This window comes from Chlamydotis macqueenii, chromosome 1 (assembly GCF_036417535.1).
Source record: "Chlamydotis macqueenii isolate bChlMac1 chromosome 1, bChlMac1.mat, whole genome shotgun sequence".
NCBI classification, from domain to species: domain Eukaryota; kingdom Metazoa; phylum Chordata; class Aves; order Otidiformes; family Otididae; genus Chlamydotis; species Chlamydotis macqueenii.
In genome coordinates this window covers 93,459,616-93,482,976 of record NC_141556.1, presented here as the reverse complement: position 1 = coordinate 93,482,976, position 23,361 = coordinate 93,459,616, and the positions used below count along the sequence as shown (strand labels likewise).

General features: G+C 39.6%; 1 protein-coding gene across 3 annotated transcripts in view; it reads left to right on the top strand.

The window, feature by feature from the left end:
* The window catches only part of COL8A1 (collagen type VIII alpha 1 chain), a 90,704-nt gene that overhangs the window by 42,828 nt on the left and 24,515 nt on the right, over window positions 1–23,361 (top strand). For 2 of the 3 annotated variants that reach the window (XM_086761752.1, XM_086761760.1), the window contains exon 3: window positions 14,090–14,205. The exons of the other annotated variant lie outside the window; for it this stretch is intronic. The gene's annotated coding sequence lies outside the window, so the exon portion shown is untranslated. The remainder of the gene's footprint in view (window positions 1–14,089; window positions 14,206–23,361) is intronic. 3 annotated transcript variants of the gene reach the window in all.

The following is a 23,361-nucleotide window of genomic DNA, read 5'->3' as shown; positions in this document are numbered from 1 at the left end:
AGCTTTGTAAGAGATGGCTGGGATGAGATGGCTGGTTTGTCCCTTCTAAAAGCTCTGTTTACCAAAGATTTTCAACTTAGTAGGCTGCAGTTCAGTGTAATTCCCAGTGTAAGCAGTACTGATAGCTTTCTGCTGTAAAGAGAGACTTACTTAAAATATTGTAGAATGCCTTCTTGGTCATGTAGAGCACAGTGTTTTCTGCTGATATGATTTTATGCGGTGAATAAAAGTCAGAGGACTAGTTCAAATAGAATCACAAGCATTTCTTCTGAGAAAGCAACAACTGCCTCAGAGCCATTGGACAATAAGGTCTGCTTTGAAGAGCTAATGCAAGTTTATTTGCTCTGCAACAGAGCAAACCTTTAGTTCTGATTTTTTTGAAACATTCTTTCAATAGTTTAGCCTGGGGTTTGCACAACCTTTTCAGAATTAAGCACCCTACCAGACTGCTGCCAACAAAGTTTGCTTAATTCCTCAGTAAAGGGAGAGTCTTGTTATTTAAATAAAGTAGCTACTGTAGTAGATTTGCGGATATGTTAAGAGTATTACAGGATCTAGAGGTAGATTTAGGAGGAAAATACTATAAAGCAGGAAAAAATGAAACAGTGTACTTATTGAAACTTAAAAGACATTATGACATGTGATGTGATTGCATCAGATAAGAGCAGGTGGAACTGTGTTACCTGTACACACAATGTGATGCATGTTGCAAAGTGACACTTGATTATAGTTACACTTTCCTTTAAAACATGATCACTTTTTAAAACCTGACTGTCCACCACCATCAATTACATTAGGGGAGAAAACAGAAGCCACAGTGTTCTTCTGTCCCTTTTTATGGACTGCAAAACACCATACTTTGTTTTCCTAAGCACCAGTAGATTACCCACAGCCTTTTCTCTGAAACTGGACTGGTGAATTCATCTGCCGTACATTCACTGTGACAGGACAGCAGCTGCTGCATTTTGTGAGGAATCAGAGCAACACAGATTATCTAGTCTAGAGCCTTTGCCGTGATGACGGGATCACTTTACAACAGTCATTCTGGAAGAAATTTTCAAAGTCAACTCAGTTGCTGTTCCTCATGTGAGCACAAGCTTTCATTCTGCTGTAGTCACCAAGTAGTATCTTGTAAGTTCTATAGTATTGCCTGGTCACCATGAATTCCTCTAAAACCATTATTTTAGTAGAAGTAGAGCAGATACTGTAGTTTCTCCAGCATCTCTCCATCTTAAATCAGAAGGAAAGAGAGAACCTAAAGTTGTAGTCATGCACTGAAGGTACTGACAGTTTTAACTTAGTCCTGAAGCAGTAGGAGGGGGAATCCTTGCTGCTGAGCCTTCCACAGAAAGGGAATTGCATGACTCTTCCACTTGAACCTTTCAGGCTCGTACTGTCAAGGGTAGACAATTATATTTTGCCACAGTGTAAGTTACACCACACCAAAGCAACCAGTCACTGTTCTGCAAGGAGCACAAGTAGGAACAGCTTGATAGTGCTTTCTCGTTGGTTTTCTTGCCTGTGGTCCACAGTGTGTTATAGCGGAGTGGCTGCCTGTTGCTGCAAGTTAATGGCTGACTGGGCATGGTTTGAAAGGTGTCAGGCTCTTGTCCAGGTTTTGCATAAGATTCTTACATGTGTCTGGATATTGAGCTAGTGATACATACACTGGAAGCAAACAACCAGTCTAAGCTTTTTCAGCTTGTGAAAGTTCATCTGTCAGACCAGCCTCTTGAACAAGCACTCTGGGATTTTACTGGAAAAAATTATTTCAACAGACACATTCTCTCAGCATGCTCAAAAATCTGCATGCAAATTTGCTCCCTTTAGAGAATAAATAGGGTGTTTTAGCAGATTCAGCTGCAGAGGTTTTATTGGCAGGTTATTAAAAGCTTCAAATTTTTTTGATATAATGTCAATAAAAAAATGTAGACACTTACAGGAGACTGGTAATACTAAAATACAAAGGAATAAAGAGACACTGGGAAAAATACACAAGCAAAGAACAAGGTTAGTTCTCCTCAGAGCTTGCTTTGGATAAATTATTTCTGATCTCCGTCAAAGCCCATGGATTTGCATAAATTTAAAGAGGAGTCAGGCAATTTATTTACTGCATAAAGTGAATGCACAGGAATTCTTTCTACCCCCTAAATTCTTGGACAGTGTCCTGCCACTAGAAGTTACAAACCATCTAAGCATTGAAAAGTGCTTTTTGCCAACCACCGGTGCCACTGAATGATCTGGTTTATTACTTTTGTGTAGGATGATATCAAACTCTGGAGTCAATCAATTTTTAATGCAAGGGGTGATCTATCTATTTTTTTCTACTAGGTATCTATAAAGTTAATTATATTCCTTTTGTATCTCAGCATTCCCATTATTTGACTTTTTGGATATCAGCCCGTGTATAAAAGTTTCATAAACTACCCAGAACCCTGTAGATACATATATAAATCATTAATCATTGTAAGAGCTATTCTGATGTGTTTGAAGTCAATGGCAAAACCTCCCTTGACTTCAACAAGAATCAGATTTTGCCTCTCCCTCTGCAATGTGTGTAGCAGGTGCAATTGCCTTTAATGCCAATTGTCAGCAGGCGTCTTTGCTAGTAGTTCCAAATAACAGCATTTGCCTTATTATCCAACATATTAAAAATGTATTTTCTGCTGTCTTACACCGAGCTTTCAGTCCAAGGTGGAGGTTGTGACATCTGCCCAAATAAGATTGCATGCTGCTGGAATGAATTCCCGGCTCCACTCCAGATTCTAGCTCTCTGTTCCTTAGTGGCTTTGGAGCTAATAGCTCCAAAAATCGAAGCTGATTTGTTTTCTCGATGGCCAAAGAGTTGCAATAAAGCCTTAAGATGGGTGGATCTTCCAAAGCACCCTGCCAGTTAGAACTATCGTGTATGCCCATGTGCTTCTTATTTGGTGAACGGTCCAATACTGCGTTGGTTTCTATGCAAACATGTGACCAAATCATCTGGGTATAGAAATAATAATATTAACAAATATTTTGGACCTCTGGACCTTTCAACCCAAGAGCTTTAAATAACTACACATGTTAATTAAGCTCTTCCAGCTTCCACTATGAGGTAGGTAAATGTTAATATAATGGTTTTGGAGATGAAGAGACATTAGCACAGAGCTGCTAAAAGACTTGCCTGCTGGCTGATATGCTTTCTGTGGAAGGTGGATCTTTTATCTAATAAGACTGCTCTTCATGTGCTCTTAAGCTGCTGAAGATAAGCTGACGGCATAACTTTACATGTTCTGCCCCGTTTAGCCCTATCTTTTTTTTCAGTCTCAGAAATAGGATCGAGCATGTAGGTGATGTGGATTCTTAAAACTATGACATTTCACATCCTTTGCTAGAGACATTTATGTTCACTGAACTGGTGACCTCTGCAAGAATTTGTACATCTAAATAATGAAGATGTTGTCTTTGAGAAAAAGCAACCCACAGGAATATCTTTCTATCTTTCTTCAAATAAGTGCTCATTTTAGAAGAATGAAAGATTAATTTTTTCTTGTCATTTTTGGGAGTCAAAGCATATCTAATTTTCCCTGTCCTTTGTCAGAGTCATCCCATTATACTCAGAAATTTTATGCTCCTTTCCCCAATAAAATTTCACCTGGAAATAGTGATATAAAAATAGGATGTTATTAGCTGTGGAATTCTATTGCTAGTTTTGATCTCTACCACAGTTATATCTATCAGTCAGGTTTGCAGTTTGACCCATCTTCCTTCATCAGACCTCATCCTAGTCAAGTCCAATTTTAAATTAAAATAGCTGTATCTTATGTTTTGCTTTTATCATAACCAAATATGGTATCTACTAAACCTGCCAGCTATCCTGCTAAGATTTGAAATATCTTTTTAATGTTTGCCAGACCTAAAACTTATCCCAGTCAACCTTCTGCTATTATTGCCTAAGAAATTAAAGGCATTAACCAGCTGCTGTGGAAGATAAGTCATGTTATATTTTCATTTGCATTCATCAGTTTTTGAAGGAAGAAAGGGCTGGTATTTTTCCAGTTTCCAAAAGCCAAAGATTCTGTTTAACTCCGTGCTCCCATATAGGTTTAGACTACCACTTCTGAACATGGTATCTGAAGTCATCCCATATGAAAGCAATAATAATATTATGTCCCTAGGAACTCCCCATCTCTCTATGACTTGGACACCAGTATTTAAGTCTGTTAAATTCCCAATAATTTAAGCCATGGAAACAGAGGACAGATTTATTTTCTACCACATGTAATATCTAAATTAGCTACACGTAATGGTAGATCCATCTTGGAAGTTACAACTCTATAGATCACTTTGACTGTGGTGTCACTCTGCTGTCATCCAGAAGAAAGGTGGAACTTACCTAGAAAATGGTTTTATAACTGACGTAGCATACGATTTCAAATGAATACAGATTAAAATACCAGGGATAAAAGAAAGAGGGGTTAACTCCTGGAGTTGTTCTCCCATATGCAAACAAATTTGATGTTCCTACGAATTGCAGTGTGAACTCCAGAACAGAGAAGTGTAGCTTGGGTGTAGCTTATCTATCCTAGTCTATCAAAATCTTTTTTGCCACCTCCAGAAAAAGCTGACATTAGTCTCAATTCTACATTTATGAAAATGTAAAATAAAGTCAGTGAACTAACATCATTATGAACTTGTTCTTAGTTAATCTAAAGTGAAACATCTGGTTTGTATTTGAGAAGATTATTTCCAATCTACTGGTCAGAATGTTGCCAGTGTCTTACTGTCCATCTTTATTCAGCATCTGTACTTTCTGCATACCTTCATAATTTCAGAAGTTTTAGGATTATGATTAGAAACATTCTTGTCACCAAAATCTTTCTGTCCAACTCAGAAGAGGTATCTTTCCTTAGAATTAACATTAGTACATCTTTTTGTTCTTTATAGAAAGGTCTCAGGAATTCACCGAAGCCTCGACTCGTGTGGCTTTTTATAGCTGAATTATTTCCAGAATCTCTGCTTAGTTATATTTCCATCCAAATGTTCTTTCTGTTTCTAGAGTGTCTGCAGGACTTCAGCTAAGTCAAAATACTTATTGTATTTTGCAGTGTTTTGTGCTGTCTCTTATTGCATAAATTTGATAAAATCTTTAAATGCTTCTTTTCAAGTCATTAGTTAATGTTCTCATTTTTACGAGCCCATTTTATTAATTAAATATATTCAATGGCATTTGAAATATTTATTTCATTACGTATGCATGACATTTGAACAGCATTTCTGATTTGTCACACACCTCACCTTGTAACTGGTGTCTCTTCAAAGCCTTTAACTTGCATAGCAGAACAGCTAGGAGTCTAGTACAGTCACATGTATAAACATCACCTATATAATCACATCAAGTGATGAAATTTAGTTTTAATTAGCTAATGACGTTCATAAGATAAAAATAATTCAGCGTTTGGAAAAGTGCAGGCTGTGCTTTTTGGGGTTAGGGAGGCAAGGGGCAGAGGAACATGAGATCTTGCTGAGATCACAGGACATATCGCAAGTAAAACACAATGCAAGAGGTGGGATATGTCATAATTTCTTCAAGCGCACAAGCACTGGATAAGGCTTCATATTCCTGTAGAAAGGATGGCTGACCCACTGACTAAGGCACTACCCTAAAGCAGGGAGTATCTCCTTCCTAGGCCCCATATCTCTTACACACCTCCTGACCAACCTCGGGGAGAGGGTTTAGCCTCATTCCAGCCACAAAATGGGAGCAGTACCTTTCCCCTACCTCACAAGGTACTGTGAAGATAAATATGTGAATATTTAGGTACTACTGTAATGATGACCAAATAAGCCACTGTCACAAGCTTATCGTGTACTATATTAGCATGGAGAGGAATTCTTCCGCTTGCCTGTAATGAGAAACTCCTAAAATCTTGCCTTAAAAGGAATGGACAACAAACAGCATGAATCCCTAGGGGGATGAAGGGGAGGTCATACTTTACAGTCCACAGAGGCATTTTACTTCCAAGGGTGGCATTTGGAACATATTCTCAGTACTTTTTCCTCTATAAACCTGAAAGCATTTTACTTTATGATGAAATATACAAATATAACATTTGTACCTTTTTATTAATAGTAGACCATGTTCCTTTTAATTTCCTCATCCCAACCTGAGTAGAAAATACACATTTGTTTGAGTATATTTAATTTCTTTTATTTTACTTAAGAGAAAAAGTATGATGAAAAATAAAAAACCCACACTTTTCTGTAATTTATATTTTCCTCTCTGATGAGAATGGGGGAATTTCCATCAGTTTAATTTAAGCCCCTGATTCAGCAAAGAAACTAATAATGTACATAACTCAATGTATAACACTCAATTACTCTCAAAAATAAATGAGACATGTTTAATTACTCTATCTACTCAGTGCTCTCCAACTTGAACAAAAAAAAGTTTTGCCTTTTCTTTATATTGTGAGATTCTATAATGCTAACACAGCAACTGTTTGACAATTTCATCTCCTTTAAGCTTTTTCCATTTTCCAAAGATGAAAGATGTAGAGTGTCCAATATTCAGTTATCTGGGTATTAGCAATGGAGGACAGAACTTACTTCTGTTTGTTTGTTTGTTTGTTTCTGCCCATGCAGAGTACCCAGATGACGGTCAAGGTTGTTCTCTGCTCTGGTATTTCATCATTATTATATTTATGGTGTTTAGAACAATTCTTTCAAATAGATTATCCAGAAGTTAGCATAGTCCTTACAGCTATCACTTAGCGTTTTGAGGAAAATTACATAAAAGAATGTGATGTGGTTCAGGGAGTTGAGCCAAACAAATAAACAAGGCAGCAAGAATTGGCTTGTGCCAATCAGGGTAAGAAACACTACCCATACCTGTGGTAAACAGAGCACATTGGTCATTGCACACTATATCAGCAAGTTATGTGTTCTGACTTTTTATTAGATTATACCAAAATTGTGCATTTCACTTCGTTTTTCCTTATAACAGGAGACTAAGCTGATAAAAATTCCAAGATGGATAAAGAATTGGCTTGTTGAGATTGGCAGCAGTAAGAAACTGGAAAGTTTACTTTTCTGTTGGTTTTGCTGTTGTTGTTTTTAAGAGGCATGTATAAATAACCTGACTAAAATTACACCATGCCCTTTATACCTAATGTTTCCTTTTACAGGTACCTCTCCCAGAAATAGCTAGTCTTGGCTGACACTAGCAAATCTTTGTATGTATTACTTAGAATCAGGAAAAAAATTCAAGACAGAAATTCAGTAGTCTTAACAAAGATTAGATTTCATCATAAATTTGAAATTCTGTCCAAGTTCATGGTGTAGAAACATACCAGAGAGAAACACGCAGTGATACATAATTCTGTCCTGAAGGCCTGGCAAAATTTCTGTCTGGACCAATAATACCTCTCTATAATCTTCTTGGCACTCAGAGGCCTGCTCTTCAGTTGCAGTTCAGCCTGCTCTTACAAACCTTTTCTAGGGAGGTGGTTTTGTAGGAATTGCTTTGGCTGAAAAGCCTGAGAAGCTTATCACAGTTATAAGCCACTATTAACAAGAAACACATCTTGTGATAGTTTCAGCATCACTAAAGAAATGGCCTGCCGTTACCCACTGTCTACGTTTACCTTAAGGCAAATATCTCACACATTGCCCAGCAAGCAAAAAGTAAATCACTGAATTTTCATGGACTAAACAAAGTGCAACAACTGTACCTATTTGCAAGCAAGTTGCAATCACACCTCAATAGCCTCCGATAGCCTAATCACAAAGAATCAAGTTACTGATGTTTGATGAATGATAGGAAATGTGTTTTACACCTATAGAACAAGTCTAAATTGCTCAAATTAAGAAGGCAGAAAAATTCCTCAGGCATGGTGAGGCACATTAGAAATGGAGAAAAAGAAGAACTTGCTTTTATTGGCTTAGGGAACACCTTTACAGCTAGATATTCAAAGCATTGTACCGGTTCCTAATTATTTAGCCGTGTATTTCTCTGCATAAAGTCCACAGGAATTGTCTGGTTGAGACCACCCATTTAGTTTTTAGATTTCCATCCTTAATCTTTCATGTTGATTTTCCATAAATTGTCTGGTCACTTTCCACGTTTAAATTCTTCTACAGAGCATGAAAAAGTGGCATAAAACCAGCCCAGCCCAGCATGGTATGCACTGTGAAAGGCTACTTTTGTTATCATAGCAGGAAATGACAGGTTTCGATGGGGAGTGGGTAGGAACAGGGCCCCTGCTAGTAGCTGGAAGAACAAACAAGCCGCGTTACGCAGAGCTAATACTTACCTACCTAATTCACTCTCAGGAGGAGAAACACAGCTCAACTTCAGTGCTGTGGAGTAATTGTACAGAGTGTACAGCACACGTACAGTTACACTGAAGTTGTAGTCAGGGAAATACATGTCTCCCCGTGCGTGCTTAAGTCCCTCCCCACTTAAGTATTTTGCTGAACTGGGGCCTGCCAGGCTACAGTGTTTGTCAGGTCCGTGTGGAAGCACCTGCTGTGCAGCCAGGGAAGAACTCTCATAGTGCGTTTTGACAGACGTCCCTGCCTCCAGGTACCAAAAGGAGCTCACCCTCTCCCAAGGCTTGAGGGTGCTGATGAGCTCATGTAAGATGCTTACCATCCTGCTGACTTGAGCTCTCTTAGATACTAGGTCAAGAAGAGGGAATGAAAAAGGAGAATACTTAAGTCCTAGGAAACAGAAGACCTAGCTCACCCAGCAGTGACCCAAGTTACAGACAATATTACCTGATCACATCAGATGGAGTGATTAATGTTTCTTCTTGAGTCTAATAGAGAGTGGTAATGGACTGAGAACATACCTAATGTGTCCAATCGTATCTCCTGTCCTCTAAATAGGAAGCAAGATAATGCTTCATATCCAAACTAAGTTAGCCATATGCACTGAAATAGTAAAGTGCCTGTAAAAGGCAATCAGAATTATTCTTTTCAAAGACAGAATATCTAAGATTTTTTTAGCAGCACAGAAATCTAATAAAGCTAAGGATAATACTAGCTGAATAATTCTGAATTTACTACACTGAGAAAAAGAAAAAAGGCAAGAGGATATCGTGACATCCCTCCCTTCTGTTTTTATTGTCAGTCACTGGTGAAAACTTGACACTCCATTTCTGATGCAACTATGACAAACTTTTTTTTTTTTTTGGGAAGAAATATAAAAATGCTTCTACCTCAGTGTTGCTTAAAGTTTTTGTTATGATTCAAGCATCTCAAAATATTAAGAATAATTGCAACATTGTGTGCTGCCAGCATCTGCAGTACAAAACTCTTTGTGTTTTTCCCACATTTTGTATGAAAAAAAGAACATTTTGCACCTCAATAGATAGTTGTGGTTTTGGATCATAAAGCACCAAGGGTTTTGATCTGTTCTGATTCCTACCCCTTGTGTCTCATTTTTCTTATGGCTTAGAACAAAATATTAGTGTGACTCATCTGTCATAAGCAATTTTCATATCCTCTACTCTCTATTTTGGTGTGTGACTACAGGAAAGCTGTAGTTATGTAAAAATATTTGTGTATTTTGTATAAGGGAGGATGGGAATCATAGGTACTGTAAGCAAAAAAAAGAACAATGTCAGGAGAAAAGAGTGAATTATAAAGGAAAGCAACTTACATACATTGTAATGAAAGATAATACATAGATTAAAACATGCTATTTCAGTTTACTATTTCTTAGCTTTAAATATCACAGCTGTCATCCCTGGAACACTGTAAAAGGAAATAATAAATAAGGGGGGAAAAAATGTAGAGTTTATGGACTGGCTTGTCCAAAGTGAATCCCAAATTTAATACTGAAACATTTACAAGGATACTAATTATGCTTGGAAAGCTGGTATTTGAAATTGCAAATGTCAGTTCCAGGATGTCAATGTTTTCTGGTACAGTTTGTGAAATCCATGTAGCATGCTACTTTCAAAAGATGTCATTATGTGTACACATTCCTGTGACTTTTCTCCAGACCAGCCTGCTGTTCCACAGTAGTTCTCTCTCACAAAAATTTTAAAAATTCATTAGAAAATAGCACAAACAATGAGCACAGCAGCAATTTTATTACAGAGGCATTTGCAGCAATTGACCAGACCCCTCTTTTCTCCCTCAAACACCAGACAGAAATATTTTACTAAGTAGGTCCAGTTCAATATTTGACAAAAGTAATTTGCATTTCAGCTGAATATTAAATCAGCAGGACTTAAGTATATGCTTAAAAAATAGAGGTTATATTTATGTGACTACTTAAATTAACCAGGGGTCATACTGGTTCTGTGTTAAGACAAAGAATACAGTGATTTTCTGCCTTTCTACTTTTGCCTTTCGGCACTTGAATTGCATACACAAAATGTTGTTTTCCACATTCAGTTAACACCTGCAGGCAGCAGAGTGGGAGGGAGAGGAGAGCGCATGCCACCCTTGCTTCTCCAGGAAGCCTTCTTGGGACTTGTTTTCTCCATAACAAAAAAAAAGACTGCCTTGTATTGCTTCATGTTCCTCAACATTATGGCTTTAGAGTTGAAACATCTCCACATAGTCCTAATTTATATATCAGGATCTGCATGTGATTGAGTAATACAGGGGAGACAGGGATTGTATCAGCAGGAAATCTTTTATGAGCTTATTTTTTCAGGTTAAAAAAAAATATTGCACCATTATAGGTTTTCAGTTCTGAAAGCAGTAAAGTGGAAGAATGCACATGAAGTGATCAGTCTCAGGACATGAAGAGCAGGACGATAATAATAATAATAATAATAATAATAATAATAATAATATTTTTAAAGAGAGCGGCATCTCAAAGTGGTCAGGAGTTGCTCTAAGAAAAATCAATGGAAGCTTGTTGAGTGACCTATTGGAGCCAGAATTTGGCTTTTTATTGGTTACACTGTGTAGCAAACCCAAATTCTTAGCACTGGCCAAGGGCATCCTTGCAGCAGGCAAGGCAGGCAGGGGTAGCGGTGGTACTGTGTGATGGGGAAAGGCCTGTGAGAGGGAAGGGTGTGGACTGAGTTAGTGATGCTGTGGGGACTGAGGGGACAGTGTCTGGGAAAGCTGTAAAGGGATAGGGCACTTTTTTGCTCCTACAGTTGTCTCTTCTCCTTGGGACCACTTATTTTCTTTCCCCTCCTCCTGGGAGGCAGAACATTCCAAGACCTTTCCTTCACTTCCATGATCTCCACCATTACCATCTACACATTTTCCTGTACCTTCTTGATTGTCTAGGAGGGCTAGGTCCTGGTTTGGAAGGACAGGAACTAGGACAGGACCAGGGCAGAAAGACACATAAATCCTCCTGCCGCTGGAGCTGGAAAGGGCAGATGTGATTGCTGCTGCTGCTGCTGCTCTACTGGGGCCCTCTGGTACACGCTGGCACTCCTTTACCCTCTCTCTAATCCCACAGAGGCAGTAACAGCAGCATGGATGGTACAAACAGGAGGCAGGAATGAGCTGGTTGGCTGAAGTGCCTAATCCCTCTCTGCTCAGGCACAGGCAAAGTAGCTTGCCATCCCCTTCAGTCCGGCAGCTCTCCATTTTGCTAACTATTCAAAGCTACTTCTGACTTTGTGACTTCCCTTCATCCACACAAGAAGCTGAGCCAAAGCCCCAAACCTAAACACCTGCAAGCTGCAGAGAAGTTTGTATCCAGAGCTGAACTTGGAGCTCAGAGCCGTCTCTCAAAGTGATGAATGAGTGTAGATGTGTTCTGAATTATTGACTCATTGTTTGAAGGAGAAGGCCTGTTTGGCAGGATAAACAATAAAAAGCTACTCTTCATAAAACTAGGAAGCAAACAGCAATGAGGTTGCGCATAATGCATTGCAATTTCTGCTCTCCAGGCTTTAGAGTCCTCTCAGGAGAGGTGCCAAATGCACGTTTTTTTTTGGTACAGCTGAGATGAACTGGATTAAACCAGTTGCACATAATCCACAGTATTTGGGCATTATCTTCTATAGGTTCCCCAGGTGGCAGAGCATCTGCTAAACTGCGCCACAAACTGACCAGAGGTTGGCTTGCAAGAGTCAGAGGGAGTCAAGAGAAAATTGCTATGGATTATCTACCAAAGCAAGGGTGAATCAGGGGCCAGTGCTAGATCTGGTATTACCAGAGAACCGAGCTGGCAATCGTTACAGAGATTTTTTTTTAAATAAATTTGACACCAGAGGCCAGAAAGCTTTGTTGTGACTAATCTAATCTCTAATCTAAACCAAAGGTCCTGGAAAGCAGCCAGTTATTTTCTGCAAGGGCTCTGGGCTTTGTGAGGAAGGCATCCACCTGGCTGCCATCATGTGGCAGCTCTCAGAGCCTGTGCTGGAGCTGGGTGGGCAGCTGGACCCACCTGAAATGGAGAAACAGATTCCAGCCAGCGACCAGAATCTCAAGAGCTGGTTGATAATAATGTACTCTGGACGTACTTGGGCTGATGTTTTGAGATCTCCCTTCTGGCAGAAAATGCTCTCTGTCTACAAGATTCAAGCTTCTTTTATGAAAATGTACTGTTTTCACCAAAATTTAATTAATTCTTTTGTCAAATTTGAAAGAGAGAGGCTTTACAATAGCCCAGGTGTGGCATTCAAATGAAACAGGGCATCGTGGGCATGTTTCAGATGGGCTGGAATAAATCCGAGGTAAAACAGTCAAGCTACCCACAGGTTTCCCTTGTAAAATCAGTACTCCTTTTTGGCTCGCCTCCCTCCCCAAATGCTTCCTCCCTCTAAGGTTAGCATAGTCTGGTGATGGCTGGGCCACCCAGGGCACAGCTCCCTGGGGCCCACCGGTTCCTGGGGCACACGGCCGTGCTGAAGCTCAGCTGTGCAGAGATTAGGAGCCACTACTCTTGAGTTTTCATTTTGCCTTGGCTGATAAAATGCTTAAAGTAAATGGAGAGATACCTTTGGGTGTGTTTGGCTCTCTGAAGTGACTCTGACTGCTGGGAAACCAGTGTCTCTGGAGAGTAAAAACACGAGCAAGGAAGCTCTTAGGCCAAATATCTCCATTTTCAACCACAAAGCCAATCAGCACATGCAGAGCATCACCCTGCTTATCAGAGAGCTGTTTCTCTAGTATCTTGTGGGATCGTGCAGGATGGACACCGAGCAGCAAAGGGAGCGTGTTGTCAGCAATTGAGGGCAGGGGCTATGCAGAGGGGTGCTGGGCCCTCCCTAGCTCTGATCCAGCAAAGCACTCAAGTATGTGCTCACACTCCAGCTGGAGCACAGGTGTCCAACATTCACCATCCAGGACTTTATCACACTTGAACCCTAAATATCCCAATAGCAACTGAGCCCACCGAATCACAGAGACTCTTCCCAGTCATGTCCAAGGGATTTGAGTGAGGTGAGGCACATATGACTTGGCAGCAGCTGTATAAAAGTGATATAAAAATAGAAGCCTAATAATAAAAGCCTATAAAATAGATAAGCATATTTTATGTTTATATAGGACATTAGCATTCCTCTGGCTCCCCTTGTTAGCATCCTCACATTATGAGCGCAGTCATGCCTGGGACTTTGTATGGCAGTTCCACGCACATCGTGTCAATCCAAGCCTCTTAGGAACTAATGACTTTATGTAGCACATGGCATGAAAGGCTTTATATGTACATTTTCATGGGGGCAACACACGTGGAGAAAGATGAGATTAAGTAAAAATTTTTCAGTTGTCCTACAAGCTGATAATTTTATACAGAGTAATCTGCGAAACTATGCAATGTCTCTGCAGAAGGCTCAAGGCACTTTTCTTGAAATCCACACCCATATTTTGATTTACAGCATAATTATTACTGGATTGCCAACAAAAATACCAAACATGAGGACTTTTAGTCCATATTCAAACTGCTACATCAGTGTTCACAAGCACAGAGTAACTAAAAAGGCTACTCAACGTGAATGAATTGCCAGGTTTTCATACTTCTGAACAGCAGATCTTGAATAAGAAGCCTGAATATGGAGCTAAAAGACTATGTCAAGCCACTATGTTTGAAAATCTTGGCCAATATTCCTTAATATTTCTGGAAAAAAAAAAGGATAGTGTGCTCATACATTTCTTAAAAGCTTTCTTTTCCCCCTAGGGACCAACTTAAAATCAACAAAATAACAACTGGCCTAACACAATCAGGAAATCTAGGTCTCTTAAAGTGAAAAGCAAACAACCTCTCCTTCTACTGCCCTTTCCTGAAATCTAAATGTAAGTATATCCAGCTTTGAAATCCTAAATGAGTTATACATAATGCCAAAAACAAAGCGCAAAGGCTTAAAACTGAAGTTGTCTTAAAGCTATCACCTATATAAGTTATTCAAGTGTTTGCTAAACACTGAAGCTTTTGAATTTTGAGTAGAAGAACATATAGTACATAAATTTTGGTGATCATCCTCGGCAGCACTTTCTTCCTAGATAATTAATCTACTGTTTCAGTCATTCTCCATTATTTAATAGGAGGGAACATGTAATTTTGGCATTTCATGTTTGTTTAAAGAATCTTGTTTTAAACCTATTTTTCTGGTCAGGGAAGAGTAAGGACAGGTTTCTTTAAAAAAGAAATGTCAAAAGCCATTATGTCCTGGGAATAGAGTGAACCATGCTTTTGACATCCAAAATGCGTGTGTACACGTGTCTGATATTTCACCATATGTACGCACATGTAAAAATTCATTGGGAATTCAGTAACATTCATTGGGAAATCCATGTTTAACACAATGTTTAGTTTAGCTCAATAATGGGAAGAATATGTTAAACATCATTCTGAACCTTAATGGAAAAGTTTCTGACAACTAGACATTAGCTCATAGTATCCACAGTCATCTTATGCCTATGACTATTGTTTGTTATCAAGTGTGACTTTTGGAAGAAAAAATGCATTATTGCTTAACAAGCTGCATTGCAGTAGTGTTCTGCACTCTGTTTTGGTTTCTAGATAGCTAATTAAAAGAATCCACATGTTAAGAATGAATCACATCAATTCCTCAGACTTTCTGAACATCTTTTAAGGAGGATGAGTGCCACATTCGATCTTGTTTCTCTCTTGCGGAGAAATCCTACACAATTTGTCTGAAATGAAACCAGTAGAGTCATGTACACATGGCTCTACAAACACGTGGCTCTAGAGCGTCAGCCCTGGCAGAGGCCCTGCTCTGTGAACCCACTGAGCTTCTCCAGGCACCGGGGTGGACTGGCGCAGCGCCATGGTATTAGGATCTCTGGCAATGTCCGCTGCCGGAGCTGTCCCTGGTAAGCATCTACCCCAGCGTCAGCTGCTGTGACCCGCCCTACGTCGGGTGCTATAAAAGTCTAACAAGAAAAAAGAAAAGAAACAAACAGAAAAAAAAAATTATATAGCTCAACGCTCCAGCCCACAAAATATTAATAGAGAATAAAGCACTTCCCAGCTAGCATTTACATTCTCCCAGAGGATCCATAAGAAAGTTTTAGAGCGCAGTCCACCTAGCAGTAGAACATCCATCCAAGAATGGCAGTGGACTTTGATAATGCATCTGCAAAGTTTCTATAGCAGTTGATGAAAAGATTGCTTTTTTTTTTATTAATAATTTCTTCAAACCTTTCGATAAGGATGTTTCGGTGTTATATGGTAATATAGATCACTTTACAAAAACTATCATGTCTTCAGTATTCTAGAGCCCTTTACCTACAGCAGGTGAAACAGTAATAGGAGCTATCAAATATACTTACCGGACAGAAAAAAGCAACAGTTAAGCAATGCATTACAAATTATCACCTGCTGCTTTTCATGCATGGCAAAATTGCTTTGAGAAAAACAAACGCTGTCCTCTGCAATTCACAGATATCAAGGAATAGAGAATTAAGGGGAAAAAAAAGCCTTAAAAATGATTGAAAGTTCTGGAAAATGTTATTATTTCTTTTTTTTTTTTAATTTATTCCAGTGAATAGAAAAGAATTTCAGCAAAACATTCAGATCTGAATAGAAATATCCCTCAAATGAAAAGGAAACAAAGCCCTTTATCTGTAGCAAGAATACAGAAAATTTTCAAACTTGAGCATCAACTGGCAAATAGACTTGAAAGGCATTTGGGTCCAATAGAAGTCCTGAGCTGCTACCAAAATCAACAGTCTAATTGTCTCAACTGAAACTGAGGCTTAGCTTTTGGGTTTCCTGTAACTAAACCTTGCCACAAACAGCTCTGCTAAGTTTTTCCTCTAATAAAATAAAATATAGCAAAATTAAGATAAACACAGGAGACAATGAAGATGAGTATGTAGTTCCTCACGTAAGGCAGGGAGCAGATGTTAGAGAAAACTTGTGAAGGTCTCAAAATAGCACTTGTCAGTTCAAAATGGTTGATATGACAGTTCTTTAAAAATAAACAATCAAACATCTGAAAGTAATTGCTAGACTAAAGGATTTAAGTTTATTTTATTTAAGCAATAAGGTATTTTAAAAATGTACTCAGAATGTCTAGCTTGCTTCACATTGCTTTGATTTTCTACACAGTGTCATGGTAGTCACTACCCACCCAAATGTGGTATTTTAATAATATTTTTAAATTGAAAAATGACAATTGAAATGAAGAAAGCAAAACTATTCAGAAAGGTTACCAGAATGTGCAGTTTAATTTCAGATACTTTCTAATTTGATCAGGAAGCAGAATGAAAAAAATGTAATGTGCTGAATTCAGAGACACTGAGTCAGGTGATAAAGTTACAAAATTTAATGTGGGTTTACTGAGGTCATATCACAAAATGAAAAGAACACCTAAGTGCCTGAAAGTAATGTTTCAGTTTATAAAGTCTGATATTATTTCTGTCTATCCTTTTTCCTGTTGAATTGCCTTTTATACCTCTCAGTGTATAAACTTCTTGAACATAGTCATCTTCTCTGTCCTCAGTTGCCTCCTCATTTTCTTGTTCTTTATGTTCCTCCATTCAATCCATGCTTACCTGATAATAAGGATTAATTTACTGGTCTGCTTTTTCCCTGTCTGACTTGGGGAGCTGGAAGTACTGGGTGATTTTTAGTGGAACTTAAATCTGAAATTACTCATGTGTTTATGGAAATGTTATCTTACATTTCCAGAACCACTGATTTTAAACAGGAGTCAGTTGCTGGACTCTTTTAGTCACTCATGAAAACCTAGCTTCAGTTTCCTCGCAGCAGCTCTGGATGGGAGGAAATTAAAGGGGGATTACAAAAGAAAAATCCTTCCCAAACATAGCAGTGTTATTCAATAGCTTAGAAATTTACTTCTCTTTTCCTGTTGGTGAATGTGGTTTCTTTAACTAATCCAAGCATTATTGTGAATAAACCTAATGGTTGCTTTTGTCTGTGTTTTGAAGGAGAGCAGCTTGTTTAGGGATTTAGTAGCAATAATTGACACATAAAGCTCTAATACAGAAGAACACAGAAAAAGAACGAGAACTTGCCTCCACAGATCATTAGAATTGGGGATATTCCACGAATACCTCCTGCTTGCTGTCAGTAACCATGATGACAAGTTTACGATCCCAGGCAGTGCAAAGCTGGGACCTGAAGGACCTGCTGCTCATTAAATTCTCTGCTTCTTTAGTCCCCTGCTCCCCAGATAACTTTACATGTGCACACGTGTACATACTTACTTCTGGGCTTTGGCAACATGTTCATTGGTAGTACTTGTAGTCACTGATGATATGCAGTGGCTGCCGCTTTGCAAAGTGAGGAGAAGCAGCTAACTCAAGGTGGCTCAGGCTGAAAAGAGACTTGAAGCCTTCAAGGTGACAGAAGTTCATGGGAAGACTAAAGCAATATGCCTGTCTGATTTGGGAAAGTTGTACCAAAGAGTAAGTCTTTTTATGAGTTTTGCATTAAGCATTAAATCCTCCTGTTTATGTGCTGAAGCATATGGTTTGTTAACAGATAGCTCATTAACAGCAACATACAGAGCACATAGCTGCAGTCATTACTTTGCAAATGTTTTCCACACATTTTCCATAGCTTCCAGACTCAGGGAAAAGCAGCACTAAGTGCTTCTTTCAAAAGCCTCATTGATGTAATTTATCGATGAAATGACTCCTTGTGAACTCACTGAGTGTATTTAGGAAACACCAATGTATTGTTTATGCAGGAGTCTCTCTGGAAATGTCACCTTCTAATAAAGTTTTCTGGACCCTAAAGTGTTCAGACACAGAACTCTATTAATCCCTTTGCCTTGTAAAGTTCAGAGAATGCTACCACAGAATGAAATTAAATTTGAAATACAGTCAGAAGAATTACTGAGCTAATAATGATAGTTCAGCTAAAATATTGTTTATATAATTCAACCTTCTATTTAATTTCAAAGGAGTTCAGTGTAGTTGTTGGGTTTATTTAAGTAACAGGTTAAGGATATCCTTTTTCAATTGCAAAAGTTATGCAATACTGTCGAATATTAAAGTTCATAGGAGTCTTGCATGGGAACAGTTTCTCAGAATCACAGAACGGCTGAGGCTGGAAGGCACCTCTGGAGGTTTTCTTGTCCAACTCCTCTGTTCAAGTAGGGACACCTAAACTGGCTGCCCAGGATCAGGTCCAAATGGTTTTTGAGTTATCTCCAAGGATGGAGACTCCACAGCCTCCCTGGGCAACCAGTGTCAGTGCTCAGTCACCCTCATTTTTCTACTCACTCTACTCACTCTCAAAATTTCTGCTTTATACATCTGAAATTTCCCCTGTACTTGTTCACTGCAGCAGTCTGGCTCATTATTAACAAGGAGTGGATGAATGCTGGAGCACGATGCTGAAATCAGAGATATTTTAGTTGAGAAGCTGACGCAGTAGTTTACTGAATGCATTTTTTGACCATTTACTCCGTAGTCGCCTGTGTATTCCTAGTGTAAACGGGAGATGGTGTAAATGGGGTCAGCTATGCAGCAGCATGGCGTCGGCGCACAACGTGGGAATGTGAGCCGTGCCAGCTGATGGCAAAGCTCAGGCTTTCTGTAGAATACTTGCTTTGTGTGCAAACAGCATATTTCATGCTACTTTGCTTGCATTACAGCTATTTTTAAGCGATCCACAACATGGAGACTTAGTATTTTGAACCTGCAAAAGGTTTGGAATGTGCTCAGGTCCCCCCTCCTGTGCAGTGTTTGTGAAGCTGCCCCTCGATACATGACAAACTGGAAAGACAAAGAAAAGGCAACAGCATGGAGCCAGTGCTGACAGTGTAAATAGAAATTTGAGTTTAGCAGACAAAGTTCACAGTTTGCAGTGAAAGGTCATAAGGATTTCAGGCATTTTTGGCATTTTGTTTCTGCTGTCTGCACAGTATCAAGCAAATAAAAAAACCCTGATAGACAGCTTCCAGTTCTGTATACTTGGCATCCCCGCTCAGCCTGAAGGAACACGGGAAGCTCTGTGTTTGGCATTCTGCAATTATTTGAGGACACGCCATCTTAACAAAGCTTTAACGCTTACTCAGCCCCAACTTGCCTGGTATTTTTTCATGTGACATTTGATAGTCTAAAAAGGCTTACCCGGCTTCAGTTAAGCCACGTGCCCTGCAGTTTTCTTGCAGAAAATGGAGTATCAAATTTAGCATGGTGAGGAAGAGTCCTAAAATGTTAACTCTCAATAGGTTATGTTCCTCTTTTCCCAATCAAGGTACAGTCATATTAAAATATCAAATGCTTTTATGTGTAATCTCCTACAGTGTGTAGTTGAACCAAAGGAGACTTGGAGGAGTCTGATTTTTTATTATTATTTTTGTTAGAATTTTTGCCTGCAGTGAGTTCATTCCCTCCTCTGGATATTATTATAACGTCTCCTCTAGGAAAGGTTTAGCTCTGGCCTGTGAAACACTGACAATGACATTTTTACTTCCTAGACGCAACTGCACTTAAACCAAGTGGAGATTGTTTTTCTGGAGGTATATAACCTCAGAAATCCAAATAAGAGTTTTGTTACCTATGTACCTAAGAAGTGAGTGCAACCACTGCTTTTTGTGAAATCACTACTTCCAATATTCAGGCCTCTACTGCTGAACCAATAAATGAGAAAAAAAAAAAAAAAAACCCTTCTGTATTCATCTTGTCTTTGGGTGCCTCTCTCCTAGGCTTGGAATAATCAGAGGGATCTCAGGAGTGTGAATGGAATGAAATAGCAAAAATAGGTCAGTAGGTGAGCCAGGTATTGGCTAAATTTTTTGCAAAGTGTGTTCTTTTTCTCTGTGTTCCTAGCTTTGCAGCCCCTGGTATATCTCAGCATGATCATACATTAGGAGTTTGTTGTGCACACTGTGAGTACCAAACACTCAAGCCCATGTTGTGCCTGTAGGTGCGAAATGGTGCCTGGTGGGGTTTTCCCTGTCACTTCCACCGGCATACCTGACAATGTCATGAGGGATCTATTTCCAGTCTTAAATGCTTGGATACTTTGCACACCTTGTCCTTCAGGCTCAGGCAGGATACCCATTCCAGCTGCTGTGCAACATATTCCTTCATACCCTTCCTGAGATAGATATTTTTGTGTCTTGAAATACAAAACGTATTTCGCTGTTGGCTCCCTTTGTTAAATTTTCTTTACTGTACCTGGTTTAAAAGCACAGCAGTTACTGCCACAAGTATTCAGTGGCTGTGAAGAGCTGAAGATAGAAGTTCTCTCCAGACAATACCCCTTTGACTTCCTTCTGCTCTTCATTTCCTCTCCCCCCTCACTTCTTATCTAGGTATGGGTGATTTTGCTCTGAGATTTAGTAGTGCTGCATGGAGCAGAATAGATGTCTGAAGGTACACATTACCTTCTTCTACAACGGTCAGGTGTGGAATACAAACATCATTTCACATGCAATTAAACCTAGCCAGGAATGCATATGATCCCTGAATGGGAGGTATAAGTGCATAGGAAGTGCAAACACACTCAAAATTCATACCCTTTCTTCCCTAAATATAGAAAGATTAAGATCAAAGTGCTGGCACTCACGATTTTCTACCCACCAGCGGAAAAATCTGCAGGTTTTGATGTGCTCAGAGCAAAGCACATTCCAACATGAGACACTTCTAGGATAGCTAGAAAACAAAGTCCCTTGCCTTTTGACAAACAAGAGACAGCGTTTGAAAAACTGAACACAAACTAAGACAGGAAGCCAGAAAGGACTAAAAGGAAAGATCTTTGTTAATGCTCAGCTTGTATAATATTTGCCCTGGCCAATAGCAGGAATAGGCTGTAAAATTTTTTTACAATGAGGGTGGCAGAACACTGTACCAGGTTGCCCAGAGAGGTGGTGGAAGCCCCATCCCTGGAAACATTCAAGGCCAGGTTGGATGGGGCTCTGAGCAACCTGATCTGGTTGGGGATGTCCCTGCTCCTTGCAGGGGGGTTGGACTAGATGACCTTTAAAGACCCCTTTCCAACCCAAACCATTCTATGATTCTATGATCAAAGTAATTGGGAGAAAAGACGACCCTCCTCATTCAAAGACACAGGTGAACACTCTGTCTTAAGATAAGATTTTATCTTTACCAGAAATAAATGTATTTCCTATATATGATGGCATGATAGTTCTGACTCGAAGGCAGTGTAACACAAGCAGTAGCACCTATACAAAGGACAATTATGGGAAAATGTTTTTGTTACTTTGCTTTTAAAAAAAAAAAAAAAAGGCAAGCGGCGCGTTAGGCCCGTGCCTGCGCTTGGGTGGATGGCTCACGCCACCTACGGGGCAGCTTCAGCAGCGAGGCGGGTCCACTCCCCAGGACGTCCCATCAAAACCCAATACCGTTTCCATACTGATCAAAAATTGCTCCAGCGGACATTTTAATTGGCCGTAGTACCTGTCAGTATTTAAATATATATACATTGGCAGGGAAACATTTGATCTTCAGATGCACTACTACAACATTTGACATTCTGTGTGCTTGATTTTATAAACATGTTTGCTAACAACCCATTTTTTTTTTATCCTGGTTACATATAAGGATATATAAACATCTACATCTCTTTTGATTCTTGCCACAAATTAGTTACAGTGACTGTATCTGGAATTAGAAAAATTGTATAAGATGGGTTTTAAATGTCAAGCCCGTTTTGTCTACTGAAGAGAATCTAATAAAGAAGGGAATCCAATAGAACTCCAGACAAAGCTTACAAAGCTAACGCTGGTCGTAAGAGCTGACTATGCCTGACTGCCCGATGCAGCATTTGCATAAAGCCTAGGTGAATACCAGTCTGTGGCTTTGGTGCTAAAGAGAAAAATGTCTTAGATTGCAGCTGTGGAAATAGTACCTTTTCCTCAGGAATAACAGTATTTCCTTTATACAACTGTGCAAGTGCCAGCCTTTCCACTGCTTTCAGAGGCTCATTTCAGTCACCCATTTCAGCTCTTTTTTCACTCATTAGCACTACCTAGTCATTAAGTCATGACAGGTGAGCCCCAAAAGCAGGCACAGCCTGAGCAGCTGAGCCTTAAGGTGGGGCAACTGGTGGCGGTAGGAGACCTTCCCCCAGCCCCCTCACAGCACAGGCAGCAGGGCAAATCCAGTGGGGCTGGAGCAGCCCCTGGGACAGCAGGTCCCAGGCTGGCTTCTTCTGCCACCCTGGGAGAGGGTGGAGGTGGAGGAACCAGCAACTGGATGGATGAAGACACAAGGACTGCAGCATCCCTCCTCCTCCCAGTTGGAGCACTGGAAACAGCCTGTGGCAAGAGGCCAGTGTGTGCAAAAGACATGGCCTCTCCATGTATCTTACCCAAAGCTTGCCCTGTTTTCTTTTCTTTCTTCCTTCAGCAAACTGGGCTTCTTACAGCATGACAAGGACTTAATGTGATTAAAACTGAAGTTAAAACAATTACTTCAGACCATCTTAGACTCTTTCCTGGTTTTAATGGACTAATCCACACCAGGGTAGTGTGATTTTCATTCAGTGCTTCTTTGCCCTCTTCACCTCCTTCTCCTCAAGACTTTTCAGTCTTACCGAATGCCATATTGGAAAGTTGGCAAAGGAAGGCTCCTCTGCTGTTTTTCAGGAGATGGACAAACAAGAAGCAGTTGTTGTTTCTGCTCAGTCATGTTATCCCAATTTTACACAGGGACACTGCCATCAATACAAAGGAAGGTTCTTCTAAATTACACTACTCGGAGATGAGTATCAGGTCCTAAAACTTTATTCCTCTCTCACAATGTGTAGGATTGTTGTAAAGTTTCCTTCCAGTAAGAGCCATTTCTTCTTATAGTTTCTTGTTTTGCTTTGTTTTAAGTTAGTCACACATTTTTCTAGGACTGAAGCATTACTGAAAAAGACTCTGAAAAAGGCTGCTCTGGTGGTTTTAAAACTGGAGTGAATAGGTATCTTACAGAAGCAAGCTAATTTCAGGTGGCTGCAAAACACAAAATAGTGATCTAATCCAGGATAAACAATAA